General features: G+C 45.6%; 1 pseudogene; it reads right to left on the bottom strand.

The window, feature by feature from the left end:
• Positions 1–7255: 7255 nt before the first annotated feature.
• LOC124621041 lies at positions 7256–7373 on the bottom strand (annotated as a pseudogene).
• Positions 7374–17663: the final 10290 nt, after the last annotated feature.

Below are 17663 nucleotides of genomic sequence, written 5' to 3'. Positions count from 1 at the left end.
ATGAAAACCAAACAAGCATTTATACTTGAGAAAAAGTATAATCTTCTTAATTTCAGGAGAAGTTGGTAATGCATCCTTATGAATGAATTTTGTGAGAATTACTTTTACAGCATGCTGCTATGGTTATTCTATTGAACTGTTTTTCCGTAGATTTCTACTGTATTTAAGAAATGGTTATTAAATATATTTTCTACTTGCGACTCATCGTTTATAGCCCTTCCATTCACTTCAATATGATGTTATCCTGTTCTGCCTGAATACAGACATTGTAGATCCTTCTGACCCAAGAGATCAACAGCGCAAAGCCGGCCGAGGTGACCGAGCGGTTCTAGGCGCTGTAGTCTGGATCCGCGCGACCGCTACGGTCGCAGGTTCGAATTCTGCCTCGGGCATGGGTGTGTGAGATGTCCTTAGGTTAGTTAGGTTTAAGTAGTTCTAAGCTCTAGAGGACTGATGACCTTCAAAGTTAAGTCCCATGGTGCTCAGAGCCATTTGAACCATTTGAACCACAGCGCAAAAGCCGAAAGAAAATAAATGTGAACAGTTGCCCAAAAACTCAAAGGTTAAACTTGGAATGAGAAATAGATCATGAATTTATTAGATGCATCAGGCGGGGATGGAGTGAGAAGCACAAGCTTCGTATTTCTTTTTATTAAAAAGGAAAGACAATAAATTTCCTTGAAAGTAAACAAATGCGAACATGTGTCTATTATGCCGGGTACACTAAAAATATATGAACGAGCTGATTATTCTCGTGCTTACAGTCACACCAGTTGTAATCAAATGGCTGATGCATCGCTGTTGCTTTAGGCATTTGTGAGGACGAATAAAAATAGTTCACTTGGGATCATGCTATCTGCCCTCTAACAAAGTACGCTATCTGATGAAAAGTATCCAGACACCGCTATGTAATACAGAATTGACCACTAGGTGTTACGAGTGGAAGCTCCTCCAGCATGGAAGGTGGCAGGGCGCATTGTGTTGTCAGTAGAGAAGCAGTAACAGCAGAATGGGTCGGTCAGGAGAGCTTAGCGAATCCGGACGTGGACAAGTCATTGGGCATCACTTGAGTAACAGCTCCATCAAGGGTATTTCAACCCTCCTATAGCTGCACAAATCGATTGCTGGTAGAGTGATTCCGAAGTGAAAATGCATAGGAACAACCACGGTTAAACGAATACCAGGCAGACTTCGTATACTGACGGACAGTGACCGCCGAGCATTGAGGACTGGTTTTTTAAAAAAAATTGCGTGGAATTAGCTAAATGAATCACTGGTGAGTTCAAGAGTGCTGCCAGCAGTCCATCTAGCACAATGACTGTGCTTGGGAAGTTAAAAAGAACCGTGTGCAGTGGTCGATCAGTTGCTCAAAAACCACATACACTCCTGGAAATTGAAATAAGAACACCATGAATTCAGTGTCCCAGGAAGGGGAAACTTTATTGACACATTCCTGGGGTCAGATACATCACATGATCACACTGACAGAACCACAGGCACATAGACACAGGCAACAGAGCATGCACAATGTCGGCACTAGTACAGTGTATATCCACCTTTCGCAGCAATGCAGGCTGCTATTCTCCCATGGAGACGATCGTAGAGATGCTGGATGTAGTCCTGTGGAACGGCTTGCCATGTCATTTCCACCTGGCGCCTCAGTTGGACCAGCGTTCGTGCTGGACGTGCAGACCGCGTGAGATGACGCTTCATCCAGTCCCAAACATGCTCAATGGGGGACAGATCCGGAGATCTTGCTGGCCAGGGTAGTTGACTTACACCTTCTAGAGCACGTTGGGTGGCACGGGATACATGCGGACGTGCATTGTCCGGTTGGAACAGCAAGTTCCCTTGCCGGTCTAGGAATGGTAGAACGATGGGTTCGATGACGGTTTGGATGTACCGTGCACTATTCAGTGTCCCCTCGACGATCACCAGTGGTGTACGGCCAGTGTAGGAGATCGCTCCCCACACCATGATGCCGGGTGTTGGCCCTGTGTGCCTCGGTCGTATGCAGTCCTGATTGTGGCGCTCACCTGCACGGCGCCAAACACGCATACGACCATCATTGGCACCAAGGCAGAAGCGACTCTCATCGCTGAAGACGACACGTCTCCATTCGTCCCTCCATTCACGCCTGTCGCGACACCACTGGAGGCGGGCTGCACGATGTTGGGGCGTGAGAGGAAGACGGCCTAACGGTGTGCGGGACCGTAGCCCAGCTTCCTGGAGACGGTTGCGAATGGTCCTCGCCGATACCCCAGGAGCAACAGTGTCCCTAATTTGCTGGGAAGTGGCGGTGCGGTCCCCTACGGCACTGCGTAGGATCCTACGGTCTTGGCGTGCATCCGTGCGTCGCTGCGGTCCGGTCCCAGGTCGACGGGCACGTGCACCTTCCGCCGACCACTGGCGACAACATCAATGTACTGTGGAGACCTCACGCCCCACGTGTTGAGCAATTCGGCGGTACATCCACCCGGCCTCCCGCATGCCCACTATACGCCCTCGCTCAAAGTCTGTCAACTGCACATACGGTTCACGTCCACGCTGTCGCGGCATGCTACCAGTGTTAAATAAAGACTGCGATGGAGCTCCGTATGCCACGGCAAACTGGCTGACACTGACGGCGGCGGTGCACAAATGCTGCGCAGCTAGCGCCATTCGACGGCCAACACCGCGGTTCCTGGTGTATCCACTGTGCCGTGCGTGTGATCATTGCTTGTACAGCCCTCTCGCAGTGTCCGGAGCAAGTATGGTGGGTCTGACACACCGGTGTCAATGTGTTCTTTTTTCCATTTCCAGGAGTGTATTTCTGTAGCCAGTTCTAAACGAGGCTTGACGTAGTGCAAAGAGCGACGCCTCTGGACGGTCGATGACTGCAATGGGGTGATTTGGAGTGATGACTCACGCTATACTCTGCGGCAATCCGATGGAAGAGTTTACATTTGGCTAACGCCTAGAGAACGTTACTGGCCATCACGTATAATGTGAAGCACAGAAGAGGTGGTGGAACTTTTTTTTTTTTGTGGTTAGGGTGTGGTCCCTTTACTGCACATGAGAAAACTCCTAATTCTGGAAGGATATGTGTTGTAACGGCGACCGGAACGGTCCCCTGGGCAGTAGTGACAGAAACGCGGTGGGACCCGCGGAGCGGCCCATGAACAACAACACAACGGGAGAGGACGGACACGACCAACGGAAGACGTTATGACACAACAAGAACAGACAACAGAGTAACGAACCAAACAAGACAACCACGTCCACTGGAATAGAAACACGAAAGCGAAAGTCTATACGCTGTCTGAGGCGATATGTCCTGAGATGCACGCGATGTTAGACCGCTGGCAGAGCTTTTTTTTTCTTTATCGTTATTTTTAAACCTGTTTACAGGCAGGCCAGCAGCAGCATACTACGCTGCTCTTTGGCCACAAAGAAACACAAAAGATACAAATGAAGACAATTAGAGAAAAAAATATGGTGGACATATAAATGGAGAAAAACACTTTTTAAAATACATGGAGCCGTTCACGGGCGTAGAGTCCAAGATAAAATTTGTTCAACACTTGGACACACACATAGACGAAAATTGTCACACGCGAACGTAGGTGCACAAAACGAATAACACTGAAACACTTAAGCACAAACGACGGCACACACAGAAACACGAGGCGTTGATCTCCGGCGCGCGAATGTTCAGTAAGCGTGTACGAGTCTGGGGACCTGCCAAGAGAGGAGGAAGGGGGGGGGAGAGGGAGCGGGGAGAGCAGAGGTGCCACGGGCAGGGGGAGGCGGGAAGGGGGAGGGGAAGCTCGGGTGAAGAGGGGTGGAGGAAGGGGGGGAAACGAGAGAGAAGGGAGGGAGGGTGCCCAAAGGAAAAGACACAGGATATGGGAGGGGAGGATCAAAGTTGATAGGAGGGGTAGATGGAGGGGTAGATGGAGGGGAGGAGGACATCATCAGGGAGGGGGAGCTGGCGGAAGCCACCTTGGGAGAGGCTAAGGAGGGTGGAGAGATGGAGACCGGGTGGGACGTGGGAATACAGGCGCAGCAGTGGGCGGGGTTGGGAGAGGACGGGTGAGACAAGCAGGTGAGGAGGATCGAGTTAACAGGACGTGTACAGGATCCGTATCCTTTCAAGGAATAGGAGGAGGTGGGGGAAGGGGATGAGATCGTACAGGATGCGCGTGGGGGAGGGGAGACGGATGCGATAGGCGAGGCGGAGAGCATGGTGTTCAAGGATTTGGAGGGATTTATAAAAGGTAGAGGGGCGGAGATCCAGGCCGGATTGGCTTAACAAAGGATAGGGCGGATGAGGGATTTATAGGTGAGGAGTATGGTGGAGGGGTCCAGACCCCACGTACAGCCGGAAAGGAGCTTGAGGAGATGGAGTCGGGAGCGTGTCTTGGCTTGGATTGTCCAGAGATGGGGGGTCCAGGAAAGGCGACAGTCGAGGGTGACGCCAAGGTACTTAAGGCTGGGGGTGAGGGCGATAGGACGGCCATAGATGGTTAGATAGAAATCGAGGAGGCGGAAGGGAGGGGTGGTTTTGCCTACAATGATCGCCTGGCTGGCAGAGCGCGAGACAGGCGCTGAAGTACGCTATCGGGGGCGCCGCTATTGGCCGCTGGGACCACGTGTTCCACTGTGGCGCCTCCACACTAAAAGCGGGCCAGGAGGCGCGCGCCGCCACAGCTTATGGTGCAGCGACCTCTATGGCCTTTCGACGTCCATGACGTCTGGCGCGGATTCAAATTCTGCAGCGCGCGGTACGAGAATATGAGTATATATTACAGTATTATGTATTGCGTACGTTAGAGGCATGGTTCGGAGTCGATGATTGTTTGTATCATCAGGACAAAGCACCCTCTCATAAAAGAGCGTCCTTGAGGCAATGGTTCGAGGACCATAACATTCCCTAAATGGGCTGGCTTGCCCACAGTCCTGACCTGAAACCAATGGAACACCTTCGGGATGAGCTAGAGCGTCGACTTCGTTCCTACACCATTTCCTTGCCTGGTTTCGGATCTTGAGGAAGGATGGGCTGCCATTCCTCCATACACATTAAGACACATCACTGAAAGTGTCCCGAGCAGAATTCAAATCATCATGAAGGCGAAAGGTGGACACACTTCATATTAATGTCCAGATACTTCTGATCAGGTAGAGCATATACCAGATTTTATGGAGTAGTCTGTGTGACAAGTGGCATGTATGTTGCACATTTTATTAATCACACTTTATTGCCTTTATTGTTCTGGCGTAACATCAAGCGCCGGCAAGTTGTCCTGGCACGTAACAGTCGAGAAGGCTGTGAGATGACGTCAGCAAATAGTACGCTGACTAGGACCGCACCACGGCAGGAGCGGCCCCTATACGAAGAGAATATAAGCGCCGCTCCGCGCTAGCCGCGGTCTGTCTAGAAGACGAGCTGTGACTTGTGAACAGTATTATTTGCTTGCAGTGTAATTGTATCTATCGAAGGACATTGATTATTTACATGTCGCTATTTGCTTGCGACACCTCATTGCAAATACGCTAAGTTAAGTATTGTCAATTCAGTTTACTGTAGTAAACTCCATTAATATGATTTTCTTGATTTGTTGTCTAGCTATCCGAGGCGGCCTATGTTAGACGAGTGGGCCGGACACGACAATTATCTTCTTTATCGTGTCAGGGACAGACATATGAAAACGAGGCAGATGAAAGGAAGTAAGAAACTGTTTATTGTTTCAAAACTAATCGCTATAACTGTTAATACATGTACCCCACTCTGAGATAAGACGGCTAGTGCCTTTATAGAAAAAAGGTTTGGGGTTGGCTACTAAACCATGATTCTAGCAGGAGTGCACTTCTTCGCCTGAAGCAAATCGACGGCCACGAATGTCTTCCTTCAGGGCTCCAAAAATATTGGAATCGCATGGGGAGGGATTGGGACTGTATGGAGGAGGACTTCTCAACAAAACTTGTGTACTGTGCTCGAAACAACCTTGGCAACATGAGCAATTATACTTTAACTTGTGTGTTATCACGTTCTTCTTTCACGCCCTTCTGCATACTTTTCTTTCATGCTGGAATGGGACACTCTCCTCTAACACTACCTTTTTTTTTTACATAGAAATAACCGATACCATGTATAGCGTCGATTGTTGCACAGGTGAACATTCTCGGCTATTTCACTGAAAGAATTTCATTTGATTTTGTACACAATGTATTATATTTCACGCTGAAACGTATAAAAAGAAACTAATTCGTTACAATCGATATGTGCTTATGGTTAAAATTACTCTTTTAGAAACGTTTGAAATTAGAAATTCTGGCATACTTAAAATTCATATTATTGATTGCACAGTCTAACGCTAATTATTAAATTTAGTTCTGGCTCATTTACAGAATATTGATGTATTATAGCGATGATTCTACTTTTGTCAGGAAAGTTCGTAAACTCTTTTGCTTTGTAAACTCTTTGGAATATTGTGAGTACCGGAGAATGTAGATAGTAGTGGACATGCCTCTGATAGAGACAGACGTATTTAAGTGATCGACACTAACAATGTAATTTGGAATATTAAGTGGAAATTTTACAAACGGTGTGATATTCAAAAAATGTGACAAAGAATAAAGTTCAAGAAATATACAGGCAAAGTTATTTAGTCATCAGGAACCCACAACGTTAAATCAAAGTTTCAGCTGCAAGAATGTACTCCTACATTCAAGAGTTGGACCCAAGAACAAGAAGAGACAATGAAGATAAGTTAAATGGTTTTTTCTTCTGCAAATCTTACACCTCTCGGAGCTTTTGAAACTGGTGAAGACACTAAAAAAAATTTAGTAGTGATGTGTCGGAGAGTAAGATTGCAATGTCCATTGCTCCTGGAGCTCGCAGTTAATAACCCACCTTTGCGTAATTTCTATTATTGCTGTGCTTATACTGTATGAATAGAAATTGTGCGCATGTGTTTTTTTGTCTGCAATATTATAATTTTTAATTTCTAAATATAGTATGACATGCTTGCTGAAATATGTAATGTAAAAAGCACTGATGGGCAAAACGTAAGCACTCCGTCTTCAGGCTATAAGTGGCCCATCGGGATCGTTCGACCGCCGTGTCATCCTCAGATGAGGATGTGGATAGGAGGGGCATGTATCAGCACACCGCTCTCCCGGTCGTTATGATGGTTTTCTTTGACCGGAGTAGCGACTATTCTTTAGAGTAGCTCCTCAATTGGCATCACGAGGCTGATTGCACCCCGAAAAATGGCAACAGCCTATGGCGGCCCAGATGGTCACCCATCCAAGTGCCGGCCACGCCCGACAGCACTTAACTTCGGTAATCTGACGGGAACCGGTGTATCCACTGCGGCAAGGCCGTTGCCAGCAAAACATAAGGATGAGAGTATATTCCACATCGTTTGTCACTGCCAAGTAACAGCTCGATGGAACTTCAAACATTTATAGAAACAACTGCTACAGTATAGGAAAGTACAGTACAAAATTAACTGGAAGATGTACGCAACAGGACGAGCAGCTTTTATCCAACCTAAACGAAGTTACCGAGCATTGTGATGGCCCCATACACATTACAGAAGACGGAACATGGTTCTTAATAGAGTGTGTGTGTTCACCAAATACAGCATTACATGCTCTGCAACATTCACCCATGATGGCACAAGGTTAGTAAGGAACCCCTGTGGTAGGGCGTTTCATTCCTACACCAGCGCGGCCTATAAGCGCTGGATGGTCGCTGGCACCAGTGAACGTGCTGTAATACTTCTCACCAATGCATGCAGCACGTTCTCGATGGGATTTAAGTTGGGGAGAATAGGGAGGGCAGTCCAGTCACTGAATATCCTCTGGTTCCAGGAACTCTTCCGCCTGCTACTATTCGATGCGGTTGCACATTGTTATCCATAAAAATGAAGTAGGAGCTAGATGTGCCACTGAAGACACGCATTAACTGGAGGTGTTCAGCGTCACAGTAACGACCAGTGAGTGTACTGTGTTCGAAGATTTGGAAGTCAGTGCGTCCATAAAACGTTATGCCTCGCCACACCGTAACACCTGCACCATCAAACCGGTCGTTTCCGACAGTGCTGGAAGTACCCTCACACGGCGAGAGGTGGGAATACATAATGCACTCAGTAGCAATGTCGAACATTTTCGTTTGGCGGTCCAGGTTCTATAGTGTGGGGAGGCTGGATGTCGCATTGACGTACGAACCTCCGTCTCTCTGAACACGGTACACTCACTGGCCAAGGTTATTGTGGTAGCGTACTTCTTTCCCGTATGTGTCTTTTCGGGGGTGCATTCGGCCCTGACTTTATTCCTGTGGATCACAACGCGCGACCGCATCGAATAGCGCAGGTGGAGGAGCTGTTGGAACGACAAGATATTCGGCGAATGGACCGGCCTGCCCACTCTCCCTACTTGAATCCCATCGAGTTCGTGTCGGATGCATTGAGAAGATGTATAACAGCACGCTCACAGCGACCATCTAGCAGTTGGAGGAGTGGACCCTACCACAAGTACTCCTTACCAACCTTCTGATCAGCATGGGAGCGCCTTGCAAGGCATTGCCATCCATAATGATCGCTCATGATATTAAGCACTATGTCCCCCCGCCTTTAATAATGTCCGGCGGGACCATCATGGATCGTTGTGAGTTCAGTGTAACTATTGTCTTCGGATAAAAGTATCATTTCTGTTCATCTTGCTGCGTATTTCCTTCAGTTACTTTCTACACTACACTACACTGCACTGTACCGCACTATGCAACAGCAGTTCTCTCTGTGTATGGTCCAAGTTTCACCGGGCTGTGTTACTTGGCAGTGACGCATCATGTGAAAGTTATTTTCGTCCTTAAGATTTGCACACTGTTCGTTAGGCGTAATAGAGGGCCTGGAGGTCCTCAGCTTGCCAGGCTAAATGAATCAATAAATAAAAATAGATAAATAAATAAATAAATAGACTCGACACAGAAACTCAGAGGTTATTTCTTAAGTCTGCAGTTTTAGTAGCGGTGATTTTTTTCCCTCGAAAACTTCCCGAAGGCATTAAACACAATCTGTTATTCGCTGCTTCGAAACAATTTTCCGCGTCTATTTTGCACTACAGAACACAAAAAAGCTTCTCAAATTTTCACAGCGGATGCGAACGACAAGACCACATGAACACGATGGGCGGGACAGGGGAAGCCACTTTCCGCGCATTGACATATGAAACATGAGCTACGCCTATCAAACATCCAGAACAGGACAAAAATGAAGACTTTAAATATTTTACCGTGTTTCATAGTGTCATTCACGGTAGAATAACAACGAAATAATATATATATATATATATATATATATATATATATATATATATATATATATATATATACACCGAAATAAGCATCAAACGAAAAACTACAAAGAACGAAACTCGTCTAGCTTGAAGGGGGAAACCAGATGGGGCTATGGTTGTCCCGCTAGATGGCGCTGCCATAGGTCAAACGGATATCAACTGCGTTTCTTTTTAAAATAAGAACCCCCATTTTTATTACATATTCGTGTAGTACGTAAAGAAATATGAATGTTTTAATTGGACTACTTTTTTCGCTTTGTGATAGATGGCGCTGTAATAGTCACAAACGTATAAATACGTGGTATCACGTAACATTCCGCCAGTTCGGACGGTATTTGCTTCGTGATACATTACCCGTGTTAAAACGGACCGTTTACCAATTGCGGAAAAGGTCGATATCGCGTTTATGTATGGCTACTGTGATCAAAATGCCCAACGAGCGTGTGCTGTGTCTGATGCTCGGTATTCTGGACGACATCATCCAAGTGCCCGGACCGTTCGCCGGATGGTTACGTTATTTAAGGAAACAGGAAGTGTTTAGCCGCATGTGAAATGTCAACCACCACCTGCAACAAATGACGATGCCCAAGTAGGTGTTTTAGCTGCTGTCGCGGCTAATCCGCACATATGCACCAGGAATCGCATAACGACGACTTTGAACGTCGTGTACAGATCTGCCACTGAGCACAAGAGATATTACGGTACGATGACAGATCTTTTGCACGCGTTCCATTTAGCGACGAAGCGTCATTCACCAACAGCGGTAACGTAAACTGGCATAATATGCACTATTGGCCAACGGAAAATCCACGATGGCTGCGACAAGTGGACATCAGCGACCTTGGCGGGTTAATGTATGGTGCGGCATTATGGGAGGAAAGATAAATGGCCCCCATTTTATCGATGACAATCTAAATGGGGCAATGTATGCTGATTTCCTACGTAATGTTTCACTGCATGACAGAATTGCGATGTACTTCCAACATGATGGATGTCCGGCACATAGCTCGCGTGCGGTTGAAACGGTACTGAATAGCATATTTCTTGACAGGTGAATTGGTCGTCGAAGCACCATGCCATGGCCCGCACGTTCACCGGATCTGACGTCCCCGGATTTCTTTCTGTGGGGAAAGTTGAAGGATATTTCCTATCGTGATCCACCGACAACGCCTGACAACATGCGTCAGCGCATTGTCAATACATGTGCGAACATTACGGAAGGCGAACTACTCGCTGTTGAGAGGAATGTTGTTACACGTATTGCCAAATACATTGAGGTTGACGGAAATCGTTATGAGCATTTATTGCATTGATGTGGTATTTACATGTAATCACGATGTAACAACATGCATTCTCAGAAATGAGAAGTTGGCAAAGGTACATGTATCACATTGGAACAACCGAAATAAAATGTTCAAACGTACCTACGTTCTGTATTTTAATTTTAAAAAACCTACCTGTTACCAACTGTTCTTCTAAAATTGTGAGCCATATGTTTGTGACTATTACAGCGCCGTCTATCACAAAGGGAAAAAAGTGGTCCAATTAAAACATTCATGTTTCTTTACGTACTACATGAATATGTAATAAAAAATGGGGTTCCTATTTCAAAAAACGCAGTTGATATCCGTTTGACCTATGGCAGCGCCATCTAGCGGGCCAACCATAGCGCCATCTGGTTTCCCCCTTCAAGCCTGACGAGTTTCGTTCTTTGTAGTTTTTTCGTTTGACGCTTATTTCGTGAGATATTTGGCCCAGTCACGATCAATAGACCACCCTGTATATATATTTAGTACCCCAGTGATAAAACATTCTTCACGCTCATTTAAGTAAATGCTGGGCTGGTCCCCGATCTCCCTTTCAGAAAATGCGCTACACAAACCCTTCTGTAACATGACCGTGTCAGTGGAAACCTTGGATGACACCTTCAGTTTCATTTAATGGCCGGCCGGTGTAGCCGAGCGGTTCCAGGCGCTTCAGTCTGGAACCGCGCGACCGCTAAGGTCGCAGGTTCGAATCCTGCCTCGGGCATGGATGTGTTTGATGTCCTTAGGTTAGATAGGTTTAAGTAGTTCTAAGTTCTAGGGGACTGATGACCTCAGCTGTGAAGTCCCATAGTGCTCAGAGCCATTTGAACCATTTCATTTAATGACAAACAAGTGAACTGTGTTTAGGTATGTAAAGCAACATGTTAATGAAAATAGAACTCAAACCGCAGAGTGTGCAGCAGTTCTATGAAATGAAATTATTGAATGAGTATTGCTTTCATCGTTAAACCATGTGAAGATATGTGTTGTTGTAAGCGAAAATCATCACAAATGGCATAGGGACGCTTCTAACTGTCGTTAGTCAAGAAGATGTACCGCTGGAGAGTTACGCCAAGAAGAGCAGTGGCTTACGAGAGCTGGAGGCGAGAGGAAGTTGGGACTGGACGTCCTGAGTGAACTGCTCTGAGTGATATCGAATTATGTGAAGAAACAGTGAGATAAATAACAGTTTTGCGACAGAATACTGAGCGCGGAAGATATTGTTGAGTATTGAATATAAAAGTTCTCAAACAAACTTGTTTTTGACAATGTGCTAATAGTGAAAACACGTGGAGCTATAGGTAATAATATCGTATAGTGACAGTGTCATTACAACAGAGGATGACCTTATCGACAGCGTCAGTATAGAGAGAGGGATTAGCGATCATGATGTCACAATAGCGACAAAGGTTACTGAAGTTGTGAGCTCGTGGGTCGCTATTCTGTCATTCTGCACAACGGATTAATCTGAGATGTACCCTTTACCCAGTGGCTCCTGCAAGATGCGATTACCACCCCAACACTACTACAGAAGTGAGACAGACGCACCTAACGTTCTAAAGAGAAATGCCTGAAAAACATTCAGCAATAAATATCCTCTGGAGTCGTCCGCTGTAACGAAATGACACAAAAATTCAAAAAATTTCTTACGTAACTAGTGGTAAACTTAGGTACAGGAGTAGTGCTAGTTAGTTTAAGAAGAACATGAAACTAACGAAAATTACTATTTATTTTGCAAAAATTCTGAGAAATCACAATGGCACTTTTAGTTATGAACTGAACAAGTTATTTCTGGGTTCTTTTCGGAATGTGAAGTTACCTATTAAGGATAGGATGCGCTAATGAAATTTCTATACAAAGTTGAAGATTGTTATTGACTTGACAGAATGGCTGAGAGCCGCGCCTACTCAACTTGAATAATTATCCGTTAGAATGTTGCTTGCTACGGTCGAGGTTGTCGCATGTGAAATGCAGTGAAGTGTACTGTTGTGGAGGAAATATGGGGCTCGCAAGAGCTGTAGCACACAATACCATAAGCTGCGATGGCTGCACCGCTCGCTGCTGACAAATAAGATAACTCTCGTTCTATCTGGACTGACCTTCGCCAATCAAACTGTCCCTACGCCTTGATGAAGTCAAGGACTCCTATTCGCCCCTAGTCTAACTATTGGCGTGTTACACTGGTCAGATGACCAGTCCACCGCGATGCCACTCAAAAATTCGCTCACAGGCGTTTAACTATAACTCTGTCCGTTCACACCGCACAATAAGTGTGGTGGCCAACACAGTGAACAACACTTAATCACAAGGACTCAATATAGAGTCGCACTCCAATACGACAGAGGTGCTCTCCCAGTGCAGTACTGAAGAGAGACTTGTTCCTCGCTCTTTGAGTACACGTACAAGTGCACACGCTCTTGTTATGTGTTTTCGCTCAAAGAGCGACAACGGAACGGCCCCTCTCCACTCCAGACGTGAAGGGGTATATCTTTCGGTCTCTTCCATTACCCCTTCAGCTCAAGGCGTCAGAAATATCATCTGCCAACCAGCATTGCTCTTCTAAAACGGGAGAATGACGTATAGTATAAGGCGACCAGTCCGGAAATCTGTAGCATTGGCGTTTGGCATTTGCTGTCTCTCTGTGAAAATCTCTGAAACTGCGTGCTCTGTTTGTAAGGAATGCGTAGGCTGGGCGCTCCCACACAATGTAGTGGAATTTGCTTTTAAGCCGAACACAGGGTCGTTCTTCCTTTCACTCGGGAAAATGCTGTCCGCTCCACGGGCGGTCGAGGTTGACTCGTCCTTTGAAGGGACTGACGTCCCATTGTGCGGTTTGCGTTCTCCTGAACTAAAAGCTCCTGTGACCGTCGTGTCTGGAATGTGTGTGTGTACGCCAGCCTTGAGTATTTCAACCACGGTGCGCTTACTTGTTATTTGCATATCGTTTACATGAATTCATACAACATTGACTTTATCTTATCGAGTTTAGGTTCGAATGAAGCACCTTGATGTGCGGAATATGAATGTGAGGGCGGAATATGTAAGCAATGAAGGTCAGGAGACCACAACGTCTTACAAAGTTAGTAAATCAATCTAGAAGGTTAGGAAAGTATTTTTGTTAGAAAGATCAGATAAGCAGTTGTCAGCATCCCACTTGGACAATGAGTAGACATAATTTAGTTCCCATATAAAGGATGTAGCGGAATAATGGACAAAGTTTAAACTGATTATAAATAGCGGCCTGGAGAAGTGTGTCCCGAGTAATTAAGTGAATTAATAAAGAAAAGACCCACTGTGCTTTAATAATTAAAATGCAGAAAACACTGAGGAAGCACAGACTGTTGCAATCCTGGATCGAAAAAGGACACGCAAATGACGATAGACAAAAGTTATTAGAAATATGTACGTCTGTAAAAAGATTGATGTGCAAAACATATAATTTCCACCGTCATACCTTAGCAAAAGATCTTGCTGAGAACCCGAGAAGATTCTGGTCCTACGTAAAACCGAATCGCTAAGCAGGTAAAATGCTTCTATCCAGTGACTAGTCGACCAGTCTGGTAAGGCAATAGAAGACAGGAAAGCTGGAGTTTTAAATTTCGCATTTAAGAAATCATTCACGCAGGAGGATCGTTTTCATACATGATATTCTGCGAACCTTGTATTAAGGCCAACAGGCAGATTTCATGTCCTTAGATTTCCGGAAGCTGTTAGACACTGTGCCCCACTGCGCACTGTTAACGAAGGTCCGTTCGAGTGCCTCGAAGACTTTTTAAGGAATAGAAGCCAGTACATTGTCGTCGACAGTGGGTCTTCATCAGAACAACGATATCGCCAGGAGTGCCCCAGGAACATGTGACAAAAATTCAAATGGCTCCAAGCACTATGGGACTTAACATCTGAGGTCATCAGTCCCCTAGACTTAGAGCTACTTAAATCTAACTAACCTAAGGACATAACACACATCCATGCCCGAAGCAGGATTCGAACCTGCGACCGTAGCAGCAGCGCGATTCCGGACTGTAGCGCCTAGAACCGCACGGCCACACCGACCGGGGGACATGTGACAGGACCGCTAGTATTCTCTATACGCATAAATGATCTGACAGGCAAGGTCTGCAGCAATCTGCTGTTACTTGCTGATGACATTGTGGTGAAAGACTTTAGAGGGATGCAGGATGACTTAGAATTTTTAGTCGGTGTAATGAATGGAAGTTTGACATGTAGAAAAATGTAAGTTAATGCGGATGAGTAGGAGAAACAAAGTAATATTCGAATGCAGGATTGGTAGTGTCCTGCTCGATAGTCGCGTCAATAAATACCTAGGCGTAACGTTGCGAATAATTTATTTGGAGAATTCTAGGAAGCGAAGCTCATCTGTAAAGGAGGCCATGTATAAAACACTAGTGCGATCCTATTTTGAGTACTGTTTAAACGTTTGGGATCTCCAACCAGATCCGATTAAAGGAAGACTTCGAAGCATTTCAAAAGGGAGCCGTTTGATTTGTTATCGGTAGATTCGATCAACATGTGTGTGCTACGGGGGTATTTCGTGAACTCAAATGGGAATCCCTGAAGGAAAGACGATGTTCTCTTTGTGGAACACCCATGGACCATGGACCTTGCCATTGGTGGGGAGGCTTGCGTGCCTCAGCGATACAGATAGCCGTACCGTAGGTGCAACTACAATGGAGGGGTATCCATTGAGAGGCCAGACAAACGTGTGGTTCCTGAAGAAGGGCAGCACCCTTTTCAGTAGTTGCAAGGGCAACAGTCTGGATGATTGACTGATCTGGCCTTGTAACACTAACCAAAACGGCCTTGCTGTGCTGGCACTGCGAATCGCTGAAACCAAGGGGAAATTACAGCTGTAATTTTTCCCGAGGGCATGCAGCGCTACTGTATGGTTAAGAACCAGAAGATAGTTATAAGAGTCAAGGAGAATGAAAGGGAAGCAGTGGTAGGGAAGGGAGTGAGATAGAGTTGTAACCTATCCCCGATATTGTTCAATCTGTATATTGAGCAAGCAGTAAAAGAAACAAAAGAAAAATTCGGAGTAGGAATTAAAATCTATGGAGAAGAAATAAAAACTTTGAGGTTCGCCGATGACAGCAAAGGACCTGGAAGAGCAGTTGAACGGAATGGGCAGTGTCTTGAAAGGAGGATATAAGGTGAACATCAACAAAAGGAAAACAAGGATAATGGAATGTATTCGAATTAAGTGGGGTGATGCTGAGGAAATTAGATTAGGAAATGGGACACTTAAAGTAGTAGATGAGTTTTGCTATTTGGGGAGCAAAATAATTGATGATGGTCGAAGTAGAGAGGATATAAAATGTAGACTAGCAATGGCAAGAAAAGAGTTTCTGAAGAGGAGAAATTTGTTAACAACGAGTTTAGGTATAAGTGTCAGGAAGTCTTTTTTGAAAATATTTGTAGAGAGTGTAGCCATGTATGGAAGTCAAATATGGACGATAAATAGTTTGGACAAGAGGAGAATAGAACCTTTCGAAATGTGGTGCTACAGAAGAATGTTGAAGATTAGATGGGTAGATCATGCAACTACTGAGGAGGTACTAAATAGAATTGGGGAGAAGAGGAGATTATGGCACAACTTGAGTAGAAGAAGGGATCGGTTGGTAGGACATGTTCTGAGGCATCGAGGGATCACCAATTTAGTATTGGAGGGTAGCGTGGAGGGTAAAAATCGTATAGGGAGACCAAGAGATGAATACACTAGACAGATTCAGAAGGATACAGGTTGCAGTAGGTACTGGGAGATGAAGAAGCTTGCACAGGATAGAGTAGCATGGAGAGCGGCTTCAAACCAGTCTCAGGACTGAAAACCAGAACAACAAAATTGAGAAAATTTGGACAACCGGCATTTGAAGCTGGCTACAGAACGATCATGTTGCCGCCATGGTGCATTTCGCGTAAGGACCACGAAGATAAGAAAAATTAGGACTCGTACGGAGGCATATACACTGTCGTTATTCTCTCTGTCTGCGAGCCAAACAGAGCAGGCAATTTATATTTGTACGTGGTACCCTCTGCCATGCACCGTACGGTGGCTTGCGGTGTATGTACAGGGTGACACTTGTTGAACTACAGGAAATAAAATCATCATAACTTGTGAACGGTTTGCGTCAGGAGGTTCAAAGTGCGCGGTTGGCCGCGGGGCATGACGGGAATAAGCATGCTCATGCATGGTTTGGTTTAGCGACGAAGCCCACTTTCATTTGACGGGTTGGTCAACAAGCAAAACTGGCGCGTTTGAGGGGCGGAGAAGCCGCATTGCGCGGTCAGTTCTTCACCCACAACGGGTGTCTGCGTGGTGTGTAATGTCCAGTCACACCATAATCGGTGCGATATTCCTTGATGGCACTGTGACTACCGAACGGTCCGTGAAAGTTATGGAAGAAGATTTCGTACCCATTATCCAAAGTGACCCTGATTTTGACAAGTTGCGGTTCATGCGAGACGTAGCTCGACTCCATCGAAGCCGGAAAGTGTTTGATGTCCTGGAGCAGTAATCTGGGGACCGCATTCTGGCTCTGGGTACCCAGAGACTACTGGCATAGAACTCGATTCGCCGCCATATTCTCCAGATCTGAACACTCCTTTTTGTGGGGCTTTATTAAAGATGTTGTTGTTGTTGTGGTCTTCAGTCCTGAGACTGCTTTGATGCAGCTCTCCATGCTACTCTATCCTGTGCAAGCTTCTTCATCTCTCAGTACCTACTGCAGCCTACATCCTTCTGAATCAGCTTAGTGTATTCATCTCTTGGTCTCCCTATACGATTTTTAACCTCCACGCTGCCCTCCAATGCCAAATTTTTGATCCCTTGATGCCTCAAAACATGTCCTACCATCCGGTCCCTTCTTTTTGTCAAGTTGTGCCACAAACTCCTCTTCTCCCCAATTCTATTCAATACCTCCTCATTAGTTATGTGATCTATTCATCTAATCTTCAGCATTCTTCTGTAGCACCACATTTCGAAAGCTTCTATTCTCT

The sequence above is a fragment of the Schistocerca americana genome, chromosome 6 (assembly GCF_021461395.2).
Source record: "Schistocerca americana isolate TAMUIC-IGC-003095 chromosome 6, iqSchAmer2.1, whole genome shotgun sequence".
NCBI classification, from domain to species: domain Eukaryota; kingdom Metazoa; phylum Arthropoda; class Insecta; order Orthoptera; family Acrididae; genus Schistocerca; species Schistocerca americana.
Note: the sequence above shows the minus strand (reverse complement) of the source record. Positions and strands in the feature narration are given on the sequence as shown.